The following is a 10,331-nucleotide window of genomic DNA, read 5'->3' as shown; positions in this document are numbered from 1 at the left end:
CTGAAATTTGAAAACATCAGTGTTAAAAAATTTTAAATTAACATTAATATTTTCACAAGGTCCTTATTTGTCATTCACCTAAAAACAAACTATATTAGGCTTTTTTATCAAGATATAATACACAATAAAAAAATTATCTAAATACTACAGCGTGAAAAGTATTTATTAAAATACTACACTAAAAATTGTTTAGGAGGAGAACGAGTTTGAGATTGTAAATAAGTCGTTCTAGTAATTTTAGAGTTAGAAATTATTTTTTATTCCATAAAATGTGAAATCAATTTTTTATTATTAATGTGACATTTTATTTGAATCTTTGCTTTCTTTTTCCATGTCATCGCTTTGTCAAATCCTTCTTCATTTGTTAAGGAACTCTTCTAGCTTGTGCTTTTCATGAGTGGGATTAGAAAATTCAAGTGCATGTGTATTGTATTGGCTATATAAAGGATTGAAGACATAAAGATGGCAGTAGTGAGATCGAGGTCAGATATTGCAAGACTTCTTCAATTTGTTTAGAGGTCATTTTCGTCTATCGCTCACAACACTCAACTAATATTATTTTCAAATTTCTACTAATGTTTAATGCACATTTTTTCCCTTGAGCGTCACCTTGTTAATAATTTTGACTACTTGATTCAAAAACCCTAGTGAATATAATGTTATTTGCTCTTATTTTCTTAGTGTTTTAATATTTTATTCTTGCACTTCTCATTCCTACTTCACTTCGTACATGCTTCATTTCTTGTACTCTCTCATTTCTCTCTTATTTAAACTTTAAAGTTCTTTATTTATGTTCCATTTCTTTACTCTAGTTGGTGGTGTTAGTATTGTGATTAAAGTTTGAAGTGCATTTTCTTTCTTTTTATTTGGTTAAAACCTAACTCTCTATCTAATTAAGATAAATTTTCTTAATATTTTTTCCAACTTTTATATCAAAGTTAATTTTTTTAGTAAAAGCTTAATATTTAATCATCAATATTTTGTATGTTAAGTTTTTTCTTAATTATAGATATAGACATGTAGTTAATTTTTTTATATAATAATCAGGGGTAGAATTAGCAAAAATGTAAAAAGGGTTAGGTTTTTAAAATTAGTAGTGATACTAGGCATGCCGTATGTTTTTTACCTTCTTCTACTTGTACCATCCTTTTTCTTTTTTGAAAAAAAGAGTTATAATATAATGTCTTATTATTTATTTTATGTTGACATAGCAAAGGAGTTATTTAAGCTAATGATTAATTATTGTTCAGAATGCTCTCGTTGCATTGATTATTGAGATAGGGTTGCTTAAGACTAACGCAACATCTTACTTGCAATGGAAGAAGAATGACTTAACAAGGACCTTCAGCTTTCTCCACCAAAAAATAAGTTGCTTCATTCACAAATTCCTTAAGATAGATGGAGCAAGTAACATGGCAGCTACTTGTTTACCCAACCACCAATTGAAAATAAAAATATAGGGGAATAAGAACTTTAAAATTTTAGTCAATCTTATTATATGCCACCCTCATCATCATCCCTTTCCAACTCACCTACTTCCACTCAATTTGGATTGTTCATGTCTTTACTTGATGATCATGTATTATTTTCTATTCAATACAACACTTCTACTTTTAAACATGGTGGATCATTAAATGAAGCCTATGTCACCTCTCAACAGTCGATTTCTTTAGTTGAATCACCTTAGTTTAATTTAAATATGCCAACTATACAAATAAATGAAACACTTGAATCTCAGGAAGAGAGGAACATACAACAACAACAACAACGGCCACATACAACAACGGCCACATAACATATGAGAAGGAAAACAAGATGTGACACTGAAAGTCACTATTTGTGAGATAAATTAATTTTTACTTTTCATTCATATAACTTAATCATTCATTATTAATTTTTATAAAATCTAATAATTATTTATTTATTATTAATGATTTTTAATTTAATATACCTTATAATAATTCCTTAATCATATTAGTAACAATTATTTATTCATCATTTTTATTCAAGTGATTACTAAAATTATTACACAAATCATATAATGGGACGGGGTAGATGAACTTGATAAATCATCCCTGCCAAGAACAAGTTATGGAGCATGAGAAATGATCTATTGAAGAAATTATTTTTGGTTTGATGAATTTTAAAAATCATTCTCCCCTTACACGATTTTAGATATAGTATTTTGAAAAATAATTCTTATAGCATTTTGGTATTTTTTTTTTATTGTGTATAGTACCTCGATAAAAAAAACTACCAGATAGTCTGTTCATTAAAAGGAGGATTGTCGAGATTAAAGTTTTTACACACATATTATGCACATCACATCGCGCAATTCTCCAATTACGTACATTATAACTCATTCATACCCGGCAAAGCCGGGAGGTCGTGTATGCTACTAGCTGGGCAATCGAGGCCATAAGCTTTGGCCTCCAAAATATTCATTCATATCTTATACAAATAATCTCTTTATTTAAAAATATAAAATATTTTTTAAAAAGTTAAATATTTAAAAATATAAGATATTTTTAATCTTTCAAGATATAATTATTATCTTTTTTTAAAGTACCCCTATTGATAATGACTTTATATTTATTGTAAAGTGTTTAACAGGGATAAATATGAAAAGATAAGATTAGTTAGAAAATAGGTAACTATTTTATTAAGAGATAAAATTTAGTTAAAAATGTTTTATATTTTTGAATGAAGAGAGTAACTATTATTTTTTCATTAAATATTAATATTAATTACATATTTTCATAAAAAAATTATTTCTTGCATATATCCTATATAAAGTGTCATTATTTTTCCTTCAATAAACATTAATGTTAATTACATCTCCCCATTAAAAATTTTTTACACTACAGTTCATTGTACTTATCACTCTCATTTTCAATATCAATTAATGATTCTCTAATTAAAAAGGGTAACGCTCATAATACTCCATCCATCTCAAATTATAAAGCATTTTTAAAGGAATTTTTTTTATCCCAGAATATAAAACATTTTAGGTAGATTAAAGTTTCACTAAATGTATCAATTCTAATTTTACCCTTTCTCTCTCTATAATTAATTCCTGTCCCTTTTTCTTTCAATATATTAAATAATGAATATTTTTAAAATTTTATATTTTTATTTTGAAAAGATAAAATTATTAAATATATTTAATAAGATTTATTGGTTTGTGAGATTTTGTTTAAAAGTACTTTATAATTTAGAACAGAGGGAGTAATATATTAAGAGATTGGACTCTTTTTCAATTACATGTCTTACTTATGGAATATTATTGATTATACAAGTAATAGTTGCTGTTGTTGAATGGAATTTATCAAAATTAAAATTGCTTAAATCTTATTTAAGACCAAATATATTACAAATTACAAAATGAATTAAATTGATTAGCTCTATAATTTATTGAGGATGAAATGTTAGAATTACTTGATTATAAAAGTTTAATATTTGATTTTCCAGCTTAAAAAATTAAAAAAGTAATTTGAATATATAAATGAATGACAATATATTAGCCACAAGGCTTCTTAAATAATTTCACCGTCGCTAGGTTCCAAAACTTCTTCATATGGCATGGGACCTTGGGAAGACTTAAAAACTAATCAATTGTGAGAATCAAATTTTAATTAATATAAAATATTAAAATAATAACAAATTACACTGTTTATAAGTGACAAGTCATGTGATTATTCTGTACATTGTGCAAATAGTAAATACAACATGTGATTGTGAAAAAAAAAAATGCTGGAAAAACTATATATAAACCCAGATGTGAATGTGAATTTATTTCAGTGCAACACAATATAATCTTTAATAATATAGAAATCTGACATTGCACAGGGCTATTCAATATTTAAAAGGAATGCATAACTCAAAAAAAAAATATAAAAACTAGATAAAAGCATATTCTGTTGGAGCATGTTATCCTCTGGGATTTGGATATGTAGTGGAGACTTGTTCTCTTTTTACGTTGTGAAGTGTCCAGTGTCGCTCCAAAATGCAGATAGTATAGCAAGGTCCGCCCATTCCCTGGGCAGGGAGTTTCAGCTTCTGCATTCATGTCCTGAGTTTTGTGTGGAAACTGTCTCTTTTGATGTTCTTGGCTTTAGCTAAGCTTTTGTAATGTTATCAAGCCTTGTGTCACAATTCATAATTTTTCATTAGGTGGTTTAGAATGCTCTAGAATCCTCCATAAATTCCTCAAAAAGCTTGAATGTGTCGGGAAATTTTAGAAAAATCCACACAACTCTAACATGAATATTTTAATTAAAATTCTATAAAATATTTTGTAAAGAATTCTAAAGAATTAATATCAACTATAGGATTGAATTAATTTTCACCGTCCATTAAAAATGTGAGAATATTCTAAATACAAGGGATTAAAGACTCCACCCCTCCTCATTTGTAATCATTATTGAATTTTCAAAGCAATACAAATCTTATATTTTCCAAACTTTTTCAATCATTCTTTGCCTCAAGACTTTTATTTCTCAACTTAATCAAGTATTCTCCTTCTTAATAAATCAGGTTTACTTAATATTTTTTAATGAAAAGTGTTTAAGTGATGCGTGGTAAGTGCTATGCTATCAAAAGACTAGCCCCATAATAATTGGCTTTCTTCTTTGTATTAAAAAAGAAGTGTCGCTCCAAACAAAAAAAAAGGAGGTTCAGGGACAGACGCGCCATTCCATTTTGTCTTGGGCCCGTCAGTGCTTAAGATTTTCCACTAGACACCTATAATGGATATAGACTACATTTAAATGATAATAAAATCCATTAATGCATGGCTTCCGATACAATGGTAAGCCACCTTCCTGGAGAGTGGAGACAATTGATGTTTCCCCAGTCAATCACTCCCAAAAACCATTGTAACTTCAATTTTTTAACATTAGGGCTCGTTTGGATTAACAATATTTTACATTTTGAAAGCACATTCCTACATTTAGAAAGTCAAATATTATTTGACTATTTTAAAACTATTTAAAATGACTTTTTAAAAGTACATTTAAAAACAATGAGAATATAGATTTGTCAATATAATTCAGTAAAGCTTTTTAAAAGCACATTCATATTTCCTTATGTCAAATTGCTTTGAGACTTGTCAAAAAAGTGACCCATTTGCATGTGATGTGATGATTTGTTTTGTTCAATTATAGGTCACCATAAGCAACAATTACTTTAGACTAACTTGGTTTCTTTGCAGTTTCCTTTTACTATGCTTTCACTCCAACAATTAGATGCTTAAAGACTTCTTTGTTGACAATTTCATCCCTACACTTTACTTTTATATCAAATTATTTTTTATTTTCCTTTCCTTTTCTCCAGGTTAAGTGAATTTATTTATTTTTTTTGCATTTTCATCCTTTATTTCTTTTTGCATTGATTTCTCCTAGTTAAGTGATAAATTTTCATTAAAATTAATTAAATAAGTTATTAATAATTATGGTGTTATATATGTATATTACTAGTTTATAATTTATACTCCCTCCGTTTAAAAATATAAAGTATTTTTAACCAAATCTCGCTTTCTAATAAAGTAGTTACCTACTTTTAAATTAATCCTATCTTTTCATATTTACCCCTATTAAACATCCTACAATAAATATAAAGTCATTTATCAATAAGGTTACCTTTAAAAAAATACAATAATTACACATCAAAAGATTAAAAATATATTATATTTTTTTAATATTCAACTCTTTAAAAAATGTCATACATTTTTTAATGAAAGGAGTACCTAACATCTAAGGGAATATGTTCATTAGTACTCTCTCGATCTAAATTTACAAAACATTCTTTTTTGCCAAATTACACATATAAATAAATTTCATTAAATACAATTTATAATCTTAAATTTTTTTTGCAAGACATTGTAATCTAATATGAAGCATTTGTATAACAAAAATTACAAATAATAAAAATTAATATTTTTTAGTAATTGTATGTTCAAAAGAAAATTTTATTGTATATAATCTCAATCACTTTTAGTTTATCAAATTTACTTTTAAAAAAATATATTCAAACACAAATTTTATTATAATAGCTGACTTTTACTAAATTGACACTTGCCAAATAAACTTTTATCAAATTAAAAACTAAACATGCACTTAAAAGAGATAAAAAGTGAATTACCTGCTTGGTGCCCTTGGATTTAGACAAAATCCTCTATTAGGCTATCTGGAACTAGGGTCTAGTCCATACCAATCTAATTAATTAATCACCCACTTGGGACTCTGATTTGTAATAAATAGTACTCTAGTACCAAAAGTATTTTTAAGGGAGAATGATAGATAAGAACTTTATAAGAATATTGATGTTAAATTAAGATTTTTCAACACTGACATTCTCAAATTTTAGGACTCCTTCTATCATGTTTCAATACTAAAGTTTGTAATTTGACATTAATATTCTTGCAAAGTCTTTACTTGTCATTCTCTTTATTTTTTTAACTTTTATTTTTTACTCCTTCCGTTTAAAAATGTAAAGCATTTTTAATTGAATCTTTTCCCCAATAAAGTAGTTACCTAATTTTAAACTAATCCTATAATTTTATATTCATCCCCATTAAACACCACATAATAAATATAAAGTCATTATTAATAGGGACACTTTTGAAAAAAAGGTAATGATTACATTTCAAAAGATTAAAAATGTCTTATATTTTTTTAACATTCAACTCTTTTAAAAATACCTTATATTTTTTAATGGAGGGAGTACTTCTTATTTATTTTTACAAAAATCTCTTTTCCACATAAAAGGGGGGATAAGATGAGTGGATAACAACAATTTACTACCAACAAGATACTATATAAGAAATCTTTGAGAGACCAGACAATCACTTTTGATCATATACTTGGAGAGGTATATAATTGCATTGAGTGAATGACATACCAAACTCTTATCAATAATTTAAATATTCATATCTATGATATCTCGCCACTAGGTCATTAAAATCTTCTATATACTGACATGACTTAAGATGTCTATTTGCATAGTTTTTTTGCTACCTTTTATTAACAAAAACTATATTAGAATGATGATTATTTAATAAAAAGTTATATTTGGAAATATTAAAATAATAAATATCTAACCAGTAAAAATTTCTTAGCCAAACATATTACAATTTTAAATGTGAAGTACAGTTTTGAAATTTCTCTTTACGTATTGATGTTAAGTTGATCAACTTTTTGATCTTAATTAAGTTAGTTAAATTTTCAAAGTGTAGGCAAAGATATTAAAAAACTCATTACATGTGAGAGGGTAGAGAACTTGAATAGAAAAATTTAAAAGTTTTATCACTTTGTTTGATAGATGGTTATGAACGAGGAGTGTGGGGGTGTGTATAACTTCCCCTTTTGTTCTAAAATTTTTTCACTTTTTTAATAAATGGTAAAAATCAATTCAATCTAACACTTTGCAATGATTCTTTAAAATATTCTATGATAATATTTAAGAAACTATTTTAGATATTTACAAAAAAATTTTTAAAAATTTTCTTCAAAATATATATTAAATGTTTTAAAACATCCTAAAATATTTTAAAATATTATAAACAAATTCACATTTCTTCCTAAGTTTTAAATACTTTTAAATCTTTTTAAATTATTTCATATATTTTTAAATTATTTCATATACTTCTAAAACATTTTAAAATATATTAAATTTTTTTTAAATATCTTGAAATTCTTTAAATCATCCCAAGAGCTCTTCAACTAACTCAGGCTGTGACAGCTAAGTCCACAAGTGCGAAGGCACGTGATGAGTGTGACTCGCCCGGAACGGTCTTTCATAGAAACCATTTTGCTTCACCAACCATGCCCACGTGCTCTTTTCTCAGGGGTAAAAAGACCACCTATTTATTTTATTTTAATATCTCGTAAATAAGTACATGAAACTGATTAAAAAAATGGGAAATTTTTTGCTCGGGCGAGATTCGCCGACTTTACCTTCCCTTCCTAGTTCCTACTTTAACTTTCATTCTAGAAAACTCGTCCACGTTTTTATTCCTTCCTTTTTGAATTTGATAATGACGTCCACTACTTTGGTCCCTTGACGGTCACGCCACTCAAGCGTGATCGTATTGTCCTTCCTCCCACCAAGGTTTTGAAAATATTTTTATTGGTTTTATGTATATTCCATCGGTGTTTTTCATAAATTATTTTCATTAATTTCATCAATATTAATATAAAAAAATAGAGAATATAAGTGTGTAAAATTTTAAATATATCTTTATATAATAAATATGTTATTTTTTAATTTTATGTTACTTTTTATCTCTTATGAAAAGTAATTTTAAAAATATTTTAAAATATTATTTAAAAAGTCATGACTTATAAATAAGATCAAACGAACCTTTTAAAATATGAATTATAAATGGGATCGGAAGGAATACATTCTATCTATCTATTGTTTCTTCAATTTTTTTTATAAATTATTCTTCCAACCTCATCAATATTAATATAAAAAAAGTATAAAGAATAAAAGTATGTAAAATTTTAATTATGTCCTTGTATAATTAATTCAAAAAGTAATGCTATGTTAATTTTTTTTATAAAGGATAATTTTAAAAATATTTTTTAAATAAAATTTAAAAAATTACACTATAATTAATAAATAAAATTTTTAAAATATAATTTATAAATAAGATTGAATGGAGAACGTGTGAGTTCAATTAGTAAACATGCCTTGCTTACCCAACAACGACGGAGGGAACCTGGGCATTTCATTTCAGAGTCTAGCACAGTCAGAAGCATCATGCTCGCGTCATGATCCCGTCACAGCAAACTTAGCCCATCTTCGTGAAAAACTCAAAGGAAATTTAAAACTCTCAACTCACACAAACGAATAAAAATTAATCATTTATTAAAAATTAATTATTACAAATAAAAAATGAAGTTTTTTTATAAACTAAATTTATGAATTTTTTTCAATTTAATAAAAATATAATGATTTATATATTAATAACTATGTTGACAATCTTTTATCTTTATTAAAAAAGTTTTAATTTATCAGAGCGATAAAAAAACCTTTTTATATGTAAGGCCCGACGGAGCATGTCATTAAAAAATTGGGCGAATTTTTTCGGTTGACTATTCTTTCACCACTTCGAGGGAATCTTTCGGAGACCGTTACTCCTTACCAAAGTGAACACTAAACAATGCATCTGGTCTACTGTCTGCTGCAGGTTCGTGTTCTATAAAATCAGATTAACATGGTTATTTTTAAATAAAGGTAAAGGCATTTTTTTGTATTGAAATATTTTCTTATAAGTACCCCACATTCAAAATTATTTGAGGTAACATTTTTATTTTTATAATAATTGAAACACAGTATTTTTTATTTAGAAACGTCCGTTAGATGGTTAAACTATTTTTTCTTATATTATATTAACAATCAATATTTATTTTTTAATGCCAGAGTAAAGACTATTGCATTTTAATTAAAAACAAAAATATTATACCAAATAGTTTAAGACGTTGGAGATTCTTAAAAAATACTTTAAAAATAAAAATATACCTTTACCTTTTCAATCTTCAAATAATAATGTAAACATTTTATCAAGATGAGAAATTGCCTCTCAGCACATCGCTACTCTTTTCGCTGTTCGTTTTAGACCTAGTGCATGTTTAGATAATAAAATTAAAAAAATAATCTTTTAATTCTTTAACTTTTAACTTACTTGTAATTCAATTCTTCAATTATAACTCATTATAATTTAATTCTTTAATTATAACTCATTTATGATTCAGTCTATCAATTTTTGACTCACTTTTAATCCAATCCTTCAATTTTTGTTAGCTCTATTTTTTCATGTTAGTTTAGATCTCACATTAAAAAGTAAGAGGAGAGTATTTTAGAGGAAAATATGAACATTTCTTTTATCCCTTTTATTTGATAAGGAATTTTTTTAAAAAAAATTAAAAAAATAAGGACTAAGTTATAAGTGAGATAAAAGTTGAGGGATTGAATTGCAGCGAGTTATAATTGAGGGATTAAGTTACAGTAAGTTATAATTCATTTATGATTCAGTTCATCAATTTTTGACTCACTTTTAATCCAATCTTTCAATTTTTGTTAGCTCTATTTTTTTATATTCGTTTAGATCCCACATCAAAGAGTAAGAGGAGAGTATTTTAGAGCAAAATATAAACATTTCTTTTAACCCTTTTATTTGATGAGGAATTTTTTTAAAAAAATTAAAAAATAAAGACCAAGTTATAAGTGAGACAAAAGTTGAAGGACTGAATTACAGTGAGTCATAATTGAGAGATTGAGTTACAGTAAATTATAGTTGAAGGATTGAGTTATATGTGAATTAAAAG

The sequence above is a fragment of the Prosopis cineraria genome, unplaced genomic scaffold (assembly GCF_029017545.1).
Source record: "Prosopis cineraria cultivar Desert tree isolate PC_DT_omini unplaced genomic scaffold, ASM2901754v1 PC11, whole genome shotgun sequence".
Lineage (NCBI taxonomy): Eukaryota > Viridiplantae > Streptophyta > Magnoliopsida > Fabales > Fabaceae > Prosopis > Prosopis cineraria.
Note: the sequence above shows the minus strand (reverse complement) of the source record.